At 36.2% G+C, this 20110-nt stretch overlaps 1 non-coding gene across 1 annotated transcript; it reads right to left on the bottom strand.

The window, feature by feature from the left end:
• Positions 1–3992: 3992 nt before the first annotated feature.
• LOC120111816 lies at positions 3993–4087 on the bottom strand. Its single transcript, XR_005513210.1, has one exon. It is a non-coding gene; the product is annotated as a small nucleolar RNA snoR109 (small nucleolar RNA).
• Between the last annotated feature and the right edge of the window lie 16023 nt (positions 4088–20110).

Here is a 20110-nt window from a genome sequence, read left to right as displayed (position 1 = left end):
TTAACTTTAGATATCCCGTGACTCCTCAATGTGATTACCCTGGCCAAGATTTTGCTAAATTAATCACAAGACATTATCTCCTGTTTCCAAGAGGGGTCAATTTCATCTCGACTCACAACTGACTACGCAAGTACTTGACTGCACCCAGTGACCTTCCGTCACTAAATTAGAAATTCAGGTAGTCCGGTACCAAAGTACAATGAGTTGGTCTTAGGTCAGAGGGCCAAACTTATACCCATATCCACTCGGAACATCTCTTGACAGTAGAGCGTTCCGGAATTGGTCACGTTCAGTGAAATGTACTCCTACACTTCACCTGTGTGGCATACCAGTGTCTCTACACTTCTTGGTTAAGAGGACAACCAACGTATATGTCACACAATGACCTAATCTCGATAATACTCTCGTCCTAGTAACAACATATCATTTGGTCGCGAACTGGTTTAAGGACTCGAAGATAAATCCTCCTTTATCATTAATAAGTCCTAAGGACTTCATTATATAAAAGTTCATTTGAAGATGTAAAATGATGAATAATGCCAAATAACACTTTATTAATTTGTCAATTCATTAACAAAATTCAATCATCAATATGCTGATGATTGATTATTAGGATACAATTCCCAACAACGTCTGCAGAATTTGGAGACACCCGCCTCATATGCCTAAGCTTTGGAACGAGTCTTTCCAATATGGGACTATTGGGCCTCACACCCTTCCCACCATCGGACAAGAGTTGTCCTCGGCTTTGATACCACTAAATGTTACGCCCCAAATCCGGATCATGACATGGCCATGCTTTTGCATTCTTATGCACACAATAACACGAAGCCACTTAAAATTTCATAACAAAAATAAATACTTTTATTTACTAATGTCATAACATTATTCATGAAATTGAAACAGTATAGATTGTGGGAAGGGTGTGAGGCCCAATAGTCCCACATCAGAAAGACTCGTTCCAGAGCCTGGGCATATGAGGCGGGTGTCTCCAAATCCTGCAGACGCGTTTTGAAAGGAAAACAAAACCGGAGAGGGGTGAAGGACGCTTGCGTGAAGCTCCGAAACCGGACAATATCTGGCAGGGGAGCCTCGTGTTTCCTCCTCATGTGGCCCCCATGTGGGCACTGGGTGCCTTACGTGCCCCGCGTAAGCGGGGGCGTGACAAAAATAGCTCAGACAAAGTTGGAAGGAATCAATAGAGTGGAAATTATAAAGATGGAAAGGATCCCATTCTCTCCTTCAAGGGATATTTATAGTTGGACTAGAGAGGAATCAATGAGGAAGTTTGAATTTTTTTGTATTGGAAAATGACAGAGATATTTCCAAGTAGCATCCCAAAATTGGCTTAAGGAAAGAGCCATAGATAAAAGTTCGATTCAAAGGATGAGATGCTCTCTCTTGGATCTAATGGCTAGGAAATCTTCCATTACTTTAAGTTTAGGAGAGAAAGTTAGTTAGAGCTTAAAAATATCATATTTTGAGTATTTTTGGGGTATATCTATGGTTTTTCTAGATAATTTTTGTTAGTGATGGCAGATATGACTAAAAAAATGTGAAATTTTAATTGGGACATTGGGTTCTAAGGAAAGGTAAAGGTTCAATTTTGAGACCCATCTAATCTCACATGACTTATTTTCAAAGATTATCGAATTAGGCTCCAAAGTGAACCAACACTACCAGAAAACACACGTATAGTGACGGAGATTCCCGTCACTATACCGTGTTTCCGGTTACTAATACGGAATTTGTGACCAGAGCTCCCGTCACGAAATTAGTTACAAAAACACGCGTCACTAAATTCTCAATGACGGCGGCAATTCCCGTCACTAAACTCCGTGACAGAACCGCCGTCACTAAGCCGTTACAAATCCAAAAATTAAATATTTAAGAAATTACGTATTTCCCGTCACTAACCAGTCATTGAGTTAGTGACGAAGATAACTTGGTCACTGATTTTGTCATAGAATTCGGTCACAAATTTGGTCACTGATTTGTCACAACCTTCAGTGATAGATTTAGTTGTCACAGACATGGTCACAAATTTTGTCACTAAATTTGTCACTAATTCCGTTACTGACTTACTGAGCAAAATCAATTTTTAGAAACCAAAATCCTGTCACTAAGTTTATATTAGCTCGTCACAATACTTGGTAAACAATTCAGTAACCAAATTTGGTCACTGGTCACATTCCAATAATCTGGTACATTTGGTACATTGATTGGCTCATAATAAAAGAAAAATACAAGCTAGAGCCTCATCCAGTCATATGCATAAACAAAACAATGAAAGTGTTCTGCTGAAAGCTTTTCATTCAACATCTCTTTCCAGAATACAAGAGACATATATAAATGTCGTCAGTATATGATTCCAATGGACTGACATAAATGACTTCAACTCTGTCAACCGGAAAGGAGTCGGAATAAGAACTTGTACTCGTTCAGATAGAAAGCCAGCAGTATGGTTTGACCCTTTGCTTTTGCATTGCCCCTTGTTGTTTCCTTTAACCTGTTTCATTCCATTCATCAGAGGGGCAAAAAAAAAACAGAGAGAGAGAGCATTGCCCCTTTTTGTTTTCCTTAACCTGTTTCCTTTAGCAAAGTATATCCCATCTGAAGTTAAAAAGAAAGCATTACAATTCAGTTCATAGTTACTTACAGAAATATAAAAACATGAGCAAAAGTTAAGAGTGACATTAGATGAGGGCATACCTGAGAAGCTGAAATTATTAACCGAAATTACAATAACCAATGACAACATCCATAGTCAAAGCAAAACTAAAAAAAGTCCCAAACTATAACAACATCCATATTTAAACCAAAACCAAAAGGGAGTATCCCATGATCATGATTCATCTCCCTATGAATTGGATTCAACATTGGCCGAGCATTGAGTTGATTGAGTTTTATTGTAGAAACTTGAGTTTATGACATCTTCTACAATCTCATCTAACTCGGTCTTGTGGTCCTTTTGCAGGTTGCAGAGAGAGCGTTATTTTTATGGAACAATGATCATATTGAAAACTTAATCAAACAAAACTGTAAGGCGATTTTACCAATTATCTTCCCTGCTTTGGAGAGAAATACAAAGTCTCACTGGAACCAAGCTGTTCAGAGCCTCACGCTAAATGTTCATAAGATATTTTCTGATCATGATCCTGGGCTATTCATGGAGTGCTTGAAGAAGTTTGAAGAAGATGAATCTAAAGAAAAGGAGATTAAGTCAAAACGTGAAGTTGTATGGAAGAGCCTAGAAGAAATTGCCGCTTCGAACGCTGCAAGTAATGAGGCTGTTCAATCCAAAATACAAGAATTTGCTACAGTACAAGACTTTGTGTCGTTTCGATCCTGAGATTGAAAGCCCAATCCAAAATACCAGGACCATATGTTTTCAATCTTTATGATGATCAGCAACAGGGTAAAGACATATCTATCACCTACTTAAAATATTTATAAAGCTCTTTCTACAGTAATTAAGCTCTGCAACCTCATTCTAATTTGATGGTAAAATTGAATATGTTAAGTTACTATTGATTTTCTGAAGACATAAATTAACAGTTGAAAAATATCCATTATTGTTTGGGTGGCATATCAGCCATAATCCCAGATCAAACTGGTTGCACTTAGGTGTGAAGTCCAAAACATAGGAGGGCCAAAAAGTTTCATAGCAATACACAACCAAAAAAGTAATTAGAGAGATTATAGAGAACAGCATGGAACAATAGAGCGACAGATTAAAAGAAAATAAGACTCAGATGTAGGCATTGATGACACAATCTGCAGCAATTAAAAAGCAGCTTGCCTGGATAATGGCCGAGATATCATCACTTTGAAAAATTAATAAAAACATTAAAAAATTAAAGAAAATAGATAGCTCTTGATGTGTGAGAAGGTCCTCTAAAAATGGCTAACACATGCACCATCTCCTTCTTCTGCCCTTCTCACAAAAAATAAAAAAGAATAAAATAGGAAGCTACATTTTAAGAACAAATTAATGTGGGAAGCTTGGTAAGCGGGTTGCCAACAATAAGGAGAGCAAGCCGACCAGTTTTCTTCCCTCTTCTCTTTATTCATATAGCTACAGCCAGATCCGGCAACTTCAAGACCAGGGCAACCCAAAACCCTAACCTTGGTACATGTAGCGCAAATCCTAACCACCATTATAAAATCTACCACATAATATCAGGAGAAAACGAAGAAAACCCCAAAAATCAAGAGGGAAAAGAAGGGATAAGCTCTATACTGAAAGAGAGAGAGAGAGAGAGAGAGAGAGAGAGACCTTGAGGACAAAATTCAACATCATAGAGAACGCGACCAACAGGGGAAGGAAGAATGCCAATCGGGACTGGACTACCCGCAGCAGAGGGGGGAGGAATGACCCTCTGCCTTGCCTACCTGCAGCAGGGGAAGGAAAAGAACCCGGATAGGAGGGAAAGAAGAACCCTAGCGCGGCCGTCGACAACTGCGGCCACGGCAGCGATCAAGCGCGGCGCCGGATCCACAGGCGGAGACTCTCGGTAAGTTCCTTCCCCCTTCCTCTTCCTCTTCTTCGTTTCTTTTATTTTGTTATCATGGGGTAAAAAGAAACGGGGTTAGGGTTTACCTCGCTCGGGGAAGAACCAGTTGTGGGTTCTGAAAACCCTAGCCGACGAGCAAGAAGGAGGGGGGCGTCGATGGGGTGATGTAGCCGTGATGATCTCGTCCCGGGTGAGAGTTGGATCGGCCGATCGGGGGGCGTGATGTAGCCGTGGTCACCGTCGACGGGGAGGCACAAATGGTCGGCAAGGGGGAGCCGAAGAGGAGAGGGCGGAGGTGGAGGAGAGGAGAGGGGAGAAAAGAAAGGGGAAGTGGCGATGCCAAAAGCCCTAACCCTCCAATCGGGACGAAGCCAATGTTTTAAGTTCAACCGGGCTGATGGGGAGTGATGAGGTAAGTCGGTCTGCAAGCCAAATTTCATATCAAACTATTTTTTATCTATAAGGCTGATTGGACCGAACTTGATGTCTCCCAGCTCCCCACAAACAAGGACAAAAAAAAAATTCCAGACCTTCTTCCGAAATCCAATCCCATTGCAGGAAAGCAGCAGTAGGAATGCAAATGAATCATAATCGGCACCATGAAATTTGAAAATAAGAAGGAAAAATTTTAGTTTTCTGGAGAACGATTGAAATTTGGGTTATCGAAGGAATTTGGGCGGGACGGCGGACACACTTAGTTTCATTTTGGATTTTCCTCCTTTTATCTTTTTTTAATTTAGAATTACTCAAAAATAATATTTTTAATATTTTTGGAATTAAAATTTAAATTTGGTGGCGGAAATTTTTGTCAATAATCCGTCACTGCCAAAAATAATCTTTTAAAAATTTATAAACACTTAGATTACGATATTTGTAACGGCTGAATTTGTCACTGTCTGTTTACAATTTCGGTTATCATTTTGCTGACAGATATCCCGTCACTACGATGGTCACTAAGTTTTGGCGCCCATCCTACCCGCGCATTCTGTGACCGGCCTGTCACTAATCTGTCACTAAGTTTACACCACGGTGACCAAATTTCTGTCGGTCACTAATCCGTCACAAATAGTGACTGATAACGGTCCGTCACTAATTTTCCGTCACTATACGCGTGTTTTCTGGTAGTGCAAGTCAGCTCCAATCAACTTAGACATGTAGAAATTAATCAAATTAGTCTTAGCGAAGTCAATTGGACCCTAAAATCATTAATTGGTATAAAAGTAGAGGTAGAATTGATGGGTAATTTGGCAAGAACTCGATTGGGTTAGTATATCGGGTTAAATCGATCAGTTGAACTCGAGTTAGCTCGTTTAAGTCAAGTGATGGAATTAGTTAGAATCTTGCTATGAATTCTAGAATGCAACTGATGACCCAAAGATTGATTCATAGATTGATTTTGATGATCACAAAACCTTAAAGTATAGATACTAATGTTCATGTTGCAAGGAGAAAGATAATTATTTTGCAAGGAACATAGCAAGTTGGAAGAACAGAAGAAGGCCTCCAAAGCTCTCAAGTTGGAAGAAAGCTACAATTTATTGGCCCAAGCTTAAAGTTCAAAGGATTCAATTTGGAGGAGTAAAATCAAAAGAAAAATTCAAAAGAACAGTCTTCGAGTCGACTCCAGTGAAATTCGAGTCGACTCCGGAGAAGTATGAGTCGACTCCTAGGAGTCACAGGCAGAAAAGTCAGAGAGCAGTTTTCGGGTCTGAGATTCGAGTCGACTCCAGTGGAACGCGAGTCGACTCCGATGGTTGGTAGGTCGACTCCAAAGAAAGCAAGAGTCGACTCTCAGCGGAACACAAGGAAAAAGTCAGAGAGCATTTTTGGGACTCTGAGATTCGAGTCGACTCCCGCATTGCACGAGTCGACTCCGAGACTCCGCGACCATCAACAGACAGAAAACCAAGTTACTGCCTCTGAGATTCGAGTCGACTCCCAGACAGCTCGAGTCGACTCCAAGGCAGCGCTACACCAAGATGGCAGTAGGCTGTGTTTTGCAAACTGAGAGCCGAGTCGACTCCAAGGAAGTTCGAGTCGACTCCAAGACTGGACGAGCCAAAAGACAGAGGATCGGGAGTTCGGGCTCTGAGATTCGAGTCGACTCCCAGGACAGTCGAGTCGACTCGAGAGGACAAAATTCAAAATTAGATCCACGGACTTCAGTGGATGAGCCGACTCCAAAATTGCCAGGTCAGCTCCAGAAGTTGGCGAGTCGACTCCAGGTTAAGCCGAGTCGACTCCCAGTCAAGGCATGCACTTTAATTCAAATTTGGAACATTGGCCGAGTCGTCTCCAGTAAAGCACGAGCCGACTCCTGCAACAGGCGAGTCGACTCCTGATCGCGCGAGTCGACTCCGATCCCAACGGTAATATTGTCAGGAAGTGCAGACTGTGTCCAACGGCTCTTTTTCTTGTCTCTAACGGCTATATTCTTGTTTCCACGCCATCTAAAGCTATAAAAACAAGAAGAGAGCTAGGGGAGAACTCATGGAAGTGGGAGAGATCATCTAGGAAAGAGTTCTCAAAGAGATTACAAAGGAAATCTCCCACAAGCACAAAAGGGCCATCCAAAACGAAATAGAGAGAAGAAGAGCATCCAAGTGAATCTGAAAGCTTCCTCTCCATCCGTGTGCTGCCTCGGGGATCCTCTACTTCATGCCAAATCAGAGGAGGATCAAGTAAAGAAGAAGCCGAGCTCCTCCATCTTCAAAACTCGTTTGAGGGCTTCTCTTTACTCTATTTGTTTATATTGTCATATCTGCTTGTTTAAGAAGCTTTGATTTGTTTTTATTCTTCGTTTTAATATCTTGTAACTTGATTCAATCAAGGGATTGAATCAAGAGGTTTAGGTTTGTTGGTGAGCCGAGGGTAAAACCAACGTGTAAGGGTTTGATTGTGAGCCCGAAAAAACAATCGGGGTTGGTTCTAGTCGGTGAGCCTGGGAAAACCGACCGAGTTCGTTGTGCGCTCGTAAAACAACAAGTTGGGTTGTGAGCTTGTAAAACAACCGGCTGTAATCTGTAGGATTATAGTGAAATTCTCAAGAAGTCTTGGGGAGTGGATGTAGGTGCTGGGGTGCACCGAACCACTATATGTTTGTTGTGTTTGTAATGCTTCTGCTTATTGTCTAACTAACACACTCACTTACTTAGATAAACTGCTTGCTTAACTCTTATCTGGACATCCTTTAGTTGCAAGCATATTTAATCAAGTCACATTCTATACATCAAACTGTTGCTAAGTTTAACTTTCACTGCGCATATATATATAACTTAGCATAATTAATCAAAAAGTACTAGAAGTAGTTTAAAAGTTTTAAAAGACCCAATTCACCCTCCCTCTTGGGTTGTATCTACTGGGCAACAAGTGGTATCAGAGCAGGTGCTCAAATATTATTTGTAGTCTTAACCGACTAGAGCCAAAGATCATGACAACTCAAATAGATAGTTTTCTAGGAGAAGGACAATCAATTGATACACCTCCACTATTTAATGGCTTAAACTATACACATTGGAAAATACGCATGCGCGTTTTTATTCAATCACAAAACTATTACTTATGGAAAATCATAATAAATGACCTTCACACACTCTCTCAAACTTTTAATGAAAAGGACTTAGCACAGTTGAATGCTAATGCTATGAACATATTATACTGTGCTATTAAAGAAACAAATTTTAATGAAATTTCTGCATGCTTATCTGCTAAGGAGATCTGGGATACTTTAGAAAATGTTTATGATAAATCTCAGACTAGCTCACATGTGCTTCAATTATATACTAACAATGAGACTGCAGAAAAGGGTGTTGAATCTCCCTCAGTCGAGTCGACTCCAAGTATCTCAGAGTCGACTCTCAAGTTCACCGAGTCGACTCCAATAAGGTCCGAGTCGACTCCGAGGCAAATCAGCTTCCTAAAGACAAAGAAGAAGAGGAAGCAAGAAGAAAGGAAGAAAGAGGTAAAAAGGAAGAGAGCCTTGACCAAGAAAGAGTCTAGCAAGAAAATAGAAGTTAGGAGCAACAATGATGATATTAGCTCCAAGGAACTACAAGAGGTAACCAACTTGTGCTTTATGGCACAAGAAGACAAGGTAAAATCTGAATCTACTCTTACCTCAAATGATTTTCAAGAAGAATTCTCTTATGATGAATTATTAAATGCTTTTCATGATTTGTATAGTGAATGTAGAAAATTAACTGTAAAGAATAAAAATCTTAAGAAACTAAATTCTGAAAATGAAAGCTTAAGGTCATTTTCAGAAGAATTGATTCAGAAAAATCATAGCTTAATTAAAGAAAATCAAAACTTAAGTAAAGAAATTAATCAATTAAAATCTTTTATTAACAAATTCACCGTAAGTTCAGAACGATTAAAAATGATGTTTGAAAGCCAATATGTTACTTATGATAAATCAAAACTTGGCTTGACTTCTTTACTTAACAATAAATCTCTAGAGAAAAAGGTTATTAATTCACCAAACAAACCATTAAATAAGATAACTTATTTCAAAAATGAAAAGGGTGGGAATAACAACTTTACCTATCGTTCTAGTATAATTAAATCAAATGGTAAGGTTATTACTATTAAACAGATATGGGTTCCAAAAGGAACCATATGTCCTAACTCTCAAGGACCCAAGCAAGCTTGGGTACCCAAAATGAAAATATGAGGATGTAGACATAGATGTGCCAAGATACCCATGGAACAAATAGAACCTTCATACAAATGGGTGCTCTAGACACACATCAAAAATGAAACTTAAAATATACTTATGAAAAGTAATTTTAAATGAAATAATAATAATAATGAAATCAGTAATCCTTGCATCTTATCATTATTTTTGCTTTAATATTTGATATGAATTGCTAGTATTGATCAATTTTGTGATATAGAAAATACTTTTGGAAATATAATCAAATCATTTCATTTTATAGTATACTTTACTCACTATTGGATAAGTTGCTAAATGATTAAACAATTTATTAAGAATAACTCTATGAATTCTCTATATGCTTGATTGAGAGTTTTTATCCATGGCATTATTGTTTAAATGATAATGTGTACTTGGTATGCTTTTGAATATATGCACTATGAATACCAAGATTAAAGAAACCATCTTTGGCATATAAAATCAACTCATGCTAGTATGTACTTAATCTCAAAAGACCTTGTCATTGCCTTACTTAGATTATCTTCTAAAAGGTCAAAGCTTGCTATGCATGTTAACTAAGGAAACAAACAAAATTAATTTCTAAATCTAATGATGTTGTTTCCAATACTAAGTTTTCAAAAGCTTACACTGGCTTTGTTCTTGGCACGTAAATTGAAATATTTTCTGCATTGGCACAAACTCACAAAAAGGGTTCAAATGAAAAAGGTTTGCAAAAGTATCATGGGATAGTCTTGAAAACCAATTTTTTATCAAGTTGTGCATAGAAAATAATATTGAATACAATTGTTTCAGCACCAAGGACACCATAAGTAAAATAGGATTAATAGAATTCTTGAAGAAATGAAAAGACAATTGTGTATGATAGTCATCTACTTAAATGTTTTTTAAAAGCTATCATCACTGCTTGTCATACATATGATTTCTATTAAATCTATTTGTTTGATGAAAACTCTTTTTGATCTTCTGAAAAATAGAAAATGAACTATTGCATATCTTTCATATTTATCAGTAGTATATGTTATACTTGATATGGTTTCTTGAAAGTAATGCCAAATCTGATAGAGATATGTCTATCCTTGGATATCATTCATCAAGCAATGCATATAGAATATTCAATGAAAAGATTTTAGTTGCAGAAATATCAATTCATTTTATTCTTTATGAGACTAATGATTTATTATCAAGATACTAAAATCAAATTATATATGTATATGGTTAATCTTTTACATATAACAATCTGAAAACATGTTAATAATTAGAACCAAATTGAGCTTTTCAGAAATGCACTTAATGAAGAAAAATTGATGACTACTAAAAGACTAAATCAAGAAAAGATGAAATAGATCTTGATGAAATTCTTGCATGATTAGAAGTAAAGATCACCATTATCATTTGCTTGCTTTATGAGCTTTATATTCTATCAAATGAGTGTGTAGAATGGACTCCTATGTGCTTACTTTATTAAAGAAGATATATGTTAAATAACCACCATATTTGAAAACACTCATTACAAATATGATAAAGCAATATATGATTTGAAACAAGCATCAAAAGCGTGTTATAAAAGCTTAAGCAACCTTTTCGACAGATAGTGATAAATCTATGCATCAAAAAGAAGAATCTATGATATCTTGCTTGCTCATAGCACACATTGATGACATCATTTTTGGTTCTACTAATGAAGAGTTATATTGCAAAGTGAGTTTGAAATATGATGAATAAATTAACATCTTCTCTCAAACTCCAAATTAAGACAAACAGGAAAAGGGATCTTCATTGACCAACATTAGTCCATAAGAAAACTCTTATAGAAGATTGGCATGAAGAAGGTATATCTATGACCCCATCTTGTAGAGTTTGAAAAGGATGAGCAAAGTAGATCTATTGTGTTAAAGCTGTATTGAAGCATGATAGAATAATTATTTTATCATACAGCTAGTAGACCAGATTGTATGCTCATTATGTGACCGTGTGCAAGACTTCAATCTAACTTTAATTAATCATATTTTATTGATAACAAATAAATCATAATCTGAATTTTGATAGAAACAAATGTTTAAGATAAATTGATTAAAACATAGTTAACATATCTTATTGATAATTATCTTAAGCAAATAGAATCTAAACTAAATTGTCATTGAACTATCTTGGTTAATGAATCTATCCCTTTAGTTCAAATGATATGTGCTTGCTTACATTTAGGCAATCTCTTGAGTAAAGTGACTCAACATGCAATTATTATCATACCTCATATTGAGTCATCTAGTTAAAAAATATATATATGTTGGATGAATGCTCTGTATGTTAAAGAAACTAATGACTCTCCTTTAAGAAAGAAAAATGAGAGATTTCAGCTTGAAGGACACCTCCACATAAGATACAATAAACTCTCACATGCAAACAAGAGAAAGGACTTTCTTCAGCCAAAGGTTCATACGTAAGAAATCTAGTAGGTATTTGACTGAAGAATGGAGAATGAATTGATAATTCTAGATACTTCTTGAGCAAAGTCAATAACTTAAATCTTATTATGACATGATTAAGGTCTCTAACTATTAATTTTTGATATCATGTCTACATATATTGATTGACTTATACTTTTAGAAATTGTTTCATGGCTTGCCCAAACTATAATATATCTTTGTCTATGCCATAACTATGAAATACACAAGTTTATGCTTAAAATTTTGATTTAAAATAACTTGTGAGAAATTATGAATTCTTGAGCATAATGAAAATGTTGTTTGCATGATATACATATATATGATACGTAAGATTAATTCTCTATTCTGCTCTCTCATGAAAATTACTTGAGAATAACAAAAAGAGAGAGAGATAAAGAAAAGAAAATGGACATTGTTCAAGAGATGAAAAATCTGAGTAAAGGCAAATACTCCAATCTTAAGGAAAAGCAAAACAAACATAGTATACTCGGAACATTTGTGAGACGTTTGGAAGAGATAAAATCTGTAACTAATTACACTCAAACAGGGAAAGTTAGAAGTGAACATTTTAACCTTTCTATATTGCTCATCATAGGGATGGTGCCAATGGGGAGGCTAGTGGTAGTACCCGGCACTATTTGACCCAACTATTCGGTGTAGGGCATATTAGGGACGGCACACGAGGGAGGCTAGTGGTAGTACCTCGTGCCCCTTCCCAACTCCACCGGATAGGGAGTAAATAGAGTATAGAGCATAAGAAAGTAAAAATGAAAGACAAAGTAAATGAAAGTATACAAGAAAGAATCAATTCAAATTTTTAGTCACATGGAAACACACTTTAAGGATGAAATCAGTGCAAAATTATATTTAAATAGGGGGAGTTTATTTGAAAAGAATTGATTTTGATACTTGACATGCTTGTTCTTAATATTTTAATGTATGACTTAACACACACTATATTTTGCATGTGGCATGATATTTTAAATTATGGGTTCTCAATATCTTTTGTAATACCCCATACTTGGACAACTTGATTGAATGTTTGAAATACTACATAACATTTTTTGCTTAGTTTTATTGAAAAGAAATTTCAGATTTATTGTTAGCAATCATCTCTAAAATCTGAAAGTTGAATAAAGAAGAAGAGAAGGATATCTCTATTTAGGGAAAATAAATTTTATTCTATCCTTCAACTTGCCTAAATTTGGTATATAATGTTCAAATTCATACCAAAACTCAACATTTAATACAAAGATTCTGAATATGCTCTTATATGTTTGAAATATGTATTTTCAATCGTAATCATTTAAGATGAGCTATAATGTGGAAGATACATATCTCAAAGTATGAGTTTGAGAGCCTCTATTGAAAATTCTATGTAATTCAGAATCTGATTTTGTATAAAAACTTAAACTAAATGTGATTTTTAAATAAAGTCTTACTTTACGAAAAACAGAATTAATTTTGATGCCTTTGGTGATTGCTCCGATACGCATCCGAAACATATCATTTCTTATCTTCAAAGTATACTAATATCGGTTCAAATGATGTGTCTTTCGATGATCTTGGTTGCAAACAAAAATTTCTAAATATATGATTTTATTTTGATATTAAAAAGATTTATTGTGCTTCATGAAAAACTATGATTAAGAAATTGAGTTCTAAAAATATATATATTTCAATAATCATCTATATGTTTTTCTCTCCTACATTATTAAACACTTCTATCAATAGAGTGAATGATCTTAAAGCTAGAAATATTTCAGCTCACTCAAATGATTCTAAAAGAAAGAAAATGTAAATGCGGTTGAAAGAAACTAAGCTTCAAATGAATCATTTTCTGATTAATATTTCTATACATTTTCTCTAAGATTATGAGAAAGCATAACTTGTTCGTAAAGGATTAGAAAGAGTAATTACTACAAATTTTAGAATAATACTAGATTACTCTACATTCTTGATATTACAGAATTTCAGTGTTATTCACGTTTATCACTAAAGTCTGAAATTCAACAATTAAAATGATTAAAGAAGAATGCATCTTTTGAGGGGGAGCTTTAGATATTCAGTATCCTATCCCAAAGACACTTTATTTTGATGCATACTTTGAATTTTATGGATTGATTTTGATGAACCTCCTTATATTGCAAGACATGCTTTAATTTCCTTGAGATGAGTTCTATAAAGGTTGTCTTATCTCAAACCTTGAGTCTTATGAAAATAAGCTGAAATATATTTTTGAGATTGACAATCTTATTGAACATTATCTTAGGATTCTAAACTCTTAAATGGAATGATCAATTGAGGGGGAGAAAGAAAATTTCAGAAGGAGAGGTCTTATGGAACTTAATCGCATAAATCTATAACTAAAGGAGAGAGAAAGAACACTAAATGAAAAGTGATTCTAATACTCTCCAATATGTATCATCTGAAATTTAAATCTGAAAATCTGTATGATATACCTTGAGGCGTGTTATTTGGTTAGTATATCTCATGCATCACTCTTGAACCAAATTGCAAATCTTAAGAGCCTCTAATTTAATGAAAAAGGGGAAGAATAATGTGTTAAATTTTCTTGAGTATCTCTTAGAAAATCTATTTTTGGAACTTCACTAATGAGCTCTAATTGGCTTGCTTTTTGGAACTTCAATTTTGTGCAAATTCATTATTTTATGTATCAAATTGTGCTTATTTTCTAAAGAAATAAAAGAAAGTCTTTAAAAGAGCTCTAAGATGTATCAAAAATTGCATGAATGTATATTTTGATATTTGTGCCCCAATGCTCCTATTATCATAAAAGAACTTTGAAGTCATTAAGAAAATTAATTAAATTGCTCTCATGGTTGATAAAATACTTAATAGATTGGGCAAAAGGTCTTAAATGAACAAGCTTTCATACTCAGTGAAGAGAGGTTAGATTTCCACTCATGTTTTTCCTTGAATATCATTTGTAGTACTTCTTGAATTAACCTAAGGAAGATTCCACCTACACTTGATTAGAAAACTATCTGTGGTATCAAATTAGAAAACCTCTTGAATTCACACTCGATGTGTTCTGCTCTGATCTTTGTGCTTAATGTTTCACTATCTTTTTGATGTTGTCAAAAAGGGGGAGAAATATCTAAGTATATGCTATATACCTCAGAATGCTTTATTACTTTGAATTGAATACAAATCAGCTTAAAATTTAAATATGTTGATTGTGTTAAGCTGATTAAATCTAAAGCATTATCATGAAGTATGTTTTTTAAATATATATGTTTTCTACTCCATGCAACTTAGCTATGTATTACTTCTAGAAAACAATATCTTTTATATTGCATATACTCCAAGTTTTGTCATCATCAAAAAGGGGGAGATTGATGACCCAAAGATTGATTCATAGATTGATTTTGATGATCACAAAATCTTGAAGTATAGATACTAATGTTCATGTTGCAAGGAGAAAGATAATTATTTTGCAAGGAACATAGCAAGTTGGAAGAACAGAAGAAGGCCTCCAAAGCTCTCAAGTTGGAAGAAAGCTACAATTTATTGGCCCAAGCTTAAAGTTCAAAGGATTCAATTTGGAGGAGTAAAATCAAAAGAAAAATTCAAAAGAACAGTCTTCGAGTCGACTCCAGTGAAATTCGAGTCGACTCCGGAGAAGTATGAGTCGACTCCGGAGAAGTATGAGTCGACTCCTAGGAGTCACAGGCAGAAAAGTCAGAGAGCAGTTTTCGGGTCTGAGATTCGAGTCGACTCCAGTGGAACGCGAGTCGACTCCGATGGTTGGTAGGTCGACTTCAAAGAAAGCAAGAGTCGACTCTCAGCGGAACACAAGGAAAAAGTCAGAGAGCATTTTTGGGACTCTGAGATTCGAGTCGACTCCCGCATTGCACGAGTCGACTCCGAGACTCCGCGACCATCAACAGACAGAAAACCAAGTTACTGCCTCTGAGATTCGAGTCGACTCCCAGACAGCTCGAGTCGACTCCAAGGCAGCGCTACACCAAGATGGCAGAAGGCTGTGTTTCGCAAACTGAGAGCCGAGTCGACTCCAAGGAAGTTCGAGTCGACTCCAAGACTGGACGAGCCAAAAGACAGAGGATCGGGAGTTCGGGCTCTGAGATTCGAGTCGACTCCCAGGACAGTCGAGTCGACTCGAGAGGACAAAATTCAAAATTGGATCCACGGACTTCAGTGGATGAGCCGACTCCGAAATTGCCAGGTCAGCTCCAGAAGTTGGCGAGTCGACTCCAGGTTAAGCCGAGTCGACTCCCAGTCAAGGCATGCACTTTAATTCAAATTTGGAACAGTGGCCGAGTCGTCTCCAGTAAAGCACGAGCCGACTCCTGCAACAGGCGAGTCGACTCCTGATCACGCGAGTCGACTCCGATCCCAACGGTAATATTGTCAGAAAGTGCAGACTGTGTCCAACGGCTCTTTTTCTTGTCTCTAACGGCTATATTCTTGTTTCCACGCCATCTAAAGCTATAAAAACAAGAAGAGAGCTAGGGGAGAACTCATGGAAGTGGGAGAGATCATCTAGGAAAGAGTTCTCAAAGAGATTACAAAGGAAATCTCCCACAAGCACAAAAGGGCCATCCAAAACGAAATAGAGAGAAGAAGAGCATCCAAGTGAATCCGAAAGCTTCCTCTCCATCCGTGTGCTGCCTCGGGGATCCTCTACTTCATGCCAAATCAGAGGAGGATCAAGTAAAGAAGAAGCCGAGCTCCTCCATCTTCAAAACTCGTTTGAGGGCTTCTCTTTACTCTATTTGTTTATATTGTCATATCTGCTTGTTTAAGAAGCTTTGATTTGTTTTTATTCTTCGTTTTAATATCTTGTAACTTGATTCAATCAAGGGATTGAATCAAGAGGTTTAGGTTTGTTGGTGAGCCGAGGGTAAAACCAACGTGTAAGGGTTTGATTGTGAGCCCGGAAAAACAATCGGGGTTGGTTCTAGTCGGTGAGCCTGGAAAAACCGACCGAGTTCATTGTGCGCTCGTAAAACAACAAGTTGAGTTGTGAGCTTGTAAAACAACCGGCTGTAATCTGTAGGATTATAGTGAAATTCCCAAGAAGTCTTGGGGAGTGGATGTAGGTGCTGGGGTGCACCGAACCACTATATGTTTGTTGTGTTTGTAATGCTTCTGCTTATTGTCTAACTAACACACTCACTTACTTAGATAAACTGCTTGCTTAACTCTTATCTGGACATCCTTTAGTTGCAAGCATATTTAATCAAGTCACATTCTATACATCAAACTGTTGCTAAGTTTAACTTTCACTGCGCATATATATATATAACTTAGCATAATTAATCAAAAAGTACTAGAAGTAGTTTAAAAGTTTTAAAAGACCCAATTCACCCCCCCTCTTGGGTTGTATCTACTGGGCAACAGCAACCAAGAGGGGGTGAATTGGGCTTTTTGAAAACTTAAATATAATGCAGCAAAATAATAACTTGATAAGTGAAAATTAATTACAGCAATTAACTAATAGGCAAATATATAAAAAATTAATACAAACAAATCAAGCAACACAAACACAAAATTTATAGTAATTCGGTGCTAACTCTGCAGCTACATCCACTCTCCAAGATACCCTTCTTGAGAATTTTCACTATATTTTTTTCAGAATTACAGCCCAATTATTTTACTCGGACTCACAATCAACCCAATTGATTTTCACAAGTAATCAACCAAAACTAGCATCGAACCTACACAATCCAATTCACGATTTGGATGGACCTTTTCTCAGGTTTCAGTCCCGAAACTTATCACAATATAATATACAAAGTAGTGTGTAAACTTAATAAAGTATAGCTCCTAAATAATAAATACAAAGTTATAAATAGAGCTTGACTCAGTCGGTTGGTTTTGACTGATCTTGAATATACTTCACCGACTCTCAATTGAAGAGCATATGATCTTTCAGCTCTCAGTAATGCTCTAGAGTATTTTTCTCTTTGAAGTTCTTCTCCTTTGTTTTTTCTTTCTTATTGTTGTTTTTGTTGATTTCTTTTTTCCCTCCTTATTTTGTTTTTGTTTTGTGTTCCCATGCATTTATACCACTTGGAAGTGGTTGAAACACTCTCCTGGTTGTTAGACAGATTAAAAGAACTATTGTGAGATGAAAACAGCCATTCTGATTTACAAAAAAACTAGTTGTTATTATTGTCGGGCGTAGAGAGATCGACTGGTGATCTCCAAGAGTCAACTCGAACTTGCTGTTATTTTTGCTGGCTCTGTCTTTCTTCTACAATCACTGTTGAGTCGGCTCTATCAGTTCAGGGGTTGACTCATTTGGTGACAAGGGTCGACTCGATATTTTCAGGGATCGACTCGATATTTTTAGTGGTCGACTCTTCAACGAACTAAGTTTTACTGCATTCTGTCTTTCTACTGTGGCCGTTTTGGGGTCGACTCTTATTTGACTAGAGTCGGCTCGTGTTTCTTATGTGTCGACTCGCCAATGTGATGAAATTTTCAGTCCTCTGTCTTTTTTCTATGGCCATTCAAGGGTCAACTTGCTCGTTTTTCGGGTCGACTCATGTTAGACTGAAGTTGGCCCGTGTTCTTTATGGGTCCACTCGCTAATACGATGAATTCTACAGCTTTCTGTCTATCTTCAAGACTGTCTAAGGTTGACTCACGATCTGTTAGAGTCGACTCGTGAAAATGTGCTAGGGTCAACTCATTGCAAACTGAGAGTCGATTCTTGAGATAACTCAGAATGAAATGTATTTGCATGTAAGCTTCCAACGACTGCTTTAAGGCTTTTTTGGAGTTGTATTTCTTAGTGCGGAACTTCAGATAAATAATCTTTATTAAAGAGTTATTGAAGGCTTTCTTTTTGGCTTTCTAAAATCAATCAAAGCATACTCAAGGCAATAGATTAGTGATCCTTTTACTCAATTATTTTGCATTATCAAAATCAACCCTTTAGGGTTAACAATCTCTCCTTTTATGATGATAAAATCTTGGAGTTCCAAAAGAGAATAGTGTAAACAATGATAACATCTTTTAGAATTGAGTGTAGACTTGCAAAATTCAAATAGTAGTATAAGAAAGAATAACATCTGAGTTTATATTTACAAAATCTAGAGAGTAGTTTAAACAAGGGTACTATCTTTTGAAAGTGATTTTATATTCACTTTTATACTTGATTGAATTTATTTTAAGTAATTCTCCTTTTTGACGTGCATATAGAACTTTTAAAAGAAAATTTTAAATTGTCATTTTTAGAGATTTTATGTTTACTTGCTTGCTTCTCTTATTTCCATAGTAATTCATATGCTATGTCATTATACTTATGACTTTATTCTTGTTTTCATTTATTCTTCTCTTGTTTGATATATTTTATTTCTTTACTCTTGTTTTTATTTAGTCTTGTTTTCCGTTGATTCTTCTTTTGGTTGATATATTTCTTTTCTTTACTCTTGTTTTTCATTTATTCTTCCTTTTGGTTGAAATTTATTTAACAAAATCATTCAAAATCAGCATGCTATTCTCCATTCAACCTGATCTACTTCACTCTTCCTCTACATTTTCTACTCAGCTAACAAGCTCTTTCCCATGTGGGAAATAATATCACATAAAAGATTTCAAGCATATCCAGCCTGCTGGTTGGTCACAACTTGATGGTGGAAGCTTTTACCAGCCAATCATGCTTAGGTAACAGGACATGTCGTATGATCCTATTGACTAGGGAAGTAAACAAAGCAAAGCTCGAGGAAGTTTGACTTAACTTAAGCTTAGATTATTTTATAATCGAGCCAACTCATTTAATTATTTATCAAACTTGAGCTATTCACAGATTCTTGTTCGAAAATTTTGGTAGTGTCCAAGGACTCTTAAGGCTTTGAAATTAAATATGTACTTTTCACTAAGGTAATTAAAATTCAATCTTCCAAATAGATTTTTGAGAAAAAAATATATCAGTACCTAAATAGTTTTTTTAATATAAATTAAATATTGAAATAGTATGAGCCATAGGGCCAGATAGCAGAGGGTGGCGGCGAGGATCTTCGTTGTGCCTGTGCTGGTTCGTGGAAGGCGCACTTGCATTTCCCCATAATGAACCATGCTAATAATGTTCATCATGCTAACCTTACTCAGTCATAAATGCCAGATGTGCCTATGAGAGCTTCCATTAAGTTAGAGGAAAAAACAAGCTAGCTTCTCAAATGGTGTGTACACCCCAAAACTAATTAACCATTGGCTCTTTCTATTCATTAACCCTGTCCTCTCATATATCAAGCTTATACAGGTGAAGCTCGAGAGAGATTTCGAGATCTAACTCAGTAGCCTAGCTCATTTATCAATTAAGCATTTTCAAGCTAGATGGTATGAGTACATATGCGCAAAAATATATATATATATACATGCAAATAGTAATTTTATGAAGGTATTCGTACAATTTCGTATATTTAGGAGGATATACATGAAAAAAATTTAAAAATTAAATAGGGTTACAAATAGAATCG

This window comes from Phoenix dactylifera, chromosome 8 (genome assembly GCF_009389715.1).
Source record: "Phoenix dactylifera cultivar Barhee BC4 chromosome 8, palm_55x_up_171113_PBpolish2nd_filt_p, whole genome shotgun sequence".
NCBI classification, from domain to species: Eukaryota; Viridiplantae; Streptophyta; class Magnoliopsida; order Arecales; family Arecaceae; genus Phoenix; species Phoenix dactylifera.
Note: the sequence above shows the minus strand (reverse complement) of the source record. Positions and strands in the feature narration are given on the sequence as shown.